Here is a 2,068-nt window from a genome sequence, read left to right as displayed (position 1 = left end):
GATAGATTCTTACACTCATGCATCTATAGACGAAGGGCATCCACATACCAAGAATTCATTTTCATTACTATTGTTAAGAACTTATAGAATTATAAACTACTTGAAAGCTGAAAAAACAATGTCAAATTTACCATAAAATTATACAAGGGGGTGTCCCCCCAAAAACCTGAAAAAAGTTGCTCTAGGTGGAGCTTTTGTAGTATGAATTCCTACACCCCCACCCCCACCCTAAGGTGACTATCGAGCAACTCGCTCTGAGTTAGTGCACCCAGTGCCCAGTGGCCTTACCTGGAAAGGTTTTCTCTGGTTACAGTGAATTTTTTTTTTACAAAAGCAGTTTTGCTTGAACCTCACTTTTTGTGATGGCCATTTTAAGAGAACAGCTTGTAGCTGTGAACTTTTGTTTCCTGCCTGGGAAAAATGCCGCAGAAACTGTTGTGATGTTGAACACAGCTTTACAAGGACAGCACTATGGGAAAACTGAAATGTACAAGTGGTTTTCTCATTTCCAAAAAGGTAAAATGTCTATTGATGACAAACTTCATTCTGGATGTACGTCAACTTCCCTAACAGGTGGACATGTCGACTCGTAGTGCATTTGGAGTTCATTCCACCAGGTCAGATTGTTAATCAAACGTCCTATTTAGAGGTTCTGAAAAGATATTGTAAGAGTATGTGACAAAAAGGGCTGCTTTATGGCAGAAAAGGGACTGGTTTTGTCACCTCAACAATGTACCTGCTCACATAGCTATCTCAGTGAGCCAGTTTTTGACAAAAAAAAAAGCATGCCTCTCTTGCCCCATGCACCTGACTCATCTGACCTTGCTCTGTATGAATTCTTTTTATTTCCTTGAATGAAGAGGGACATGAAAGACAGTGATTTGACGATATGGAAGAGGTAAAGAAAAAACGAGGGAGGTGCTGTCAGCCTTCCAAACAGATGAATTTGAAAAATGTTTCTAAGAACGGAATCACAGATTTGACAAATGCATTAAGTGTAATGGAGAGTACTTTGAAGGTGATAAGGTTGTTTTATAAAAATAAATAAATACATAGCTTTGAAAAAAACTCATTTTTGGGCGGGGGGAATACACCCTCATTTGTAAGAGTTTGTTACATATTCTGGATACAAGTCCTTTATCAGATATACGATTGAAAATAGTTCCTCACAGTATTTTCATTTGTCTTTGATAAATTATAAATTATTATTATTTTCACATCTTATACTGTCTGTTGTCTCCCTTCGCCCATGTTTATGTTGTTCGTCACCCTGGGGATGGGGACGTGTTATATGTTGAGCATTGCGATTGGTTCCCCTGAGAAATGAAATCTCTACAGGTATTATCATATGGATGAGCACTGACAACATTACACTAAGTGAAAGCAAACTCACAGCCATCAAGTCACTACTGACTCACAGGGACCCTAAGGACAAGGTAGAACTTCCTGTGTGGGTTTCTGAGACTGCAACTTCTTACAGGAGCAGAAAGCCCTGTCTTTCTCCTGAGAGGCAGCTGGTGGTTTCAAACTGCTGACCTTGTGGATCCCAGCCTAACATGTAACCACTATGCTTCCAGGGCAACTCCATTAAATAAGCTAGACACAAAAGGTCATATGTTTTATGAATCTTTTTATATGAAATATAGAGAACAGATAAATCTATAGAGACAAAATGCAGATTGATGGTAGCCAGGCACAGGGGACATAGCGAACCGGAAAGACTGCCTGAGAAGTACAGGTTTCATTTTGAAGTGATGGAAAGAATTTGAAACTAGATAGGAGTGGAGAGTGCACCATATTGTGAATGTGCTAAATGCCACCCAATTGTGAACTTGAAAATGGTTAATTTTATCTACATGAATTTTACCACAATACATTTTTAAAAAGATATACAAATGTCCAATTATCATATGAATAAATTCTCATCATTAGTTATTAAGGAAATGCAAATCAAAACCACAATGAGACACCACTTGGAAATGCTATGATCAAAAAGCTGCAATACAAGTGTGGGTGAAGATGTGGAGAAATTGGAAGCCACATATGTTGCTGGTAGGAATATAAACTG

Source organism: Echinops telfairi, unplaced genomic scaffold (assembly GCF_000313985.2).
Source record: "Echinops telfairi isolate 266 unplaced genomic scaffold, ASM31398v2 ScPeMD7_25;HRSCAF=90, whole genome shotgun sequence".
Classification (NCBI taxonomy): domain Eukaryota; kingdom Metazoa; phylum Chordata; class Mammalia; order Afrosoricida; family Tenrecidae; genus Echinops; species Echinops telfairi.
This window is presented reverse-complemented; position numbering follows the sequence as displayed.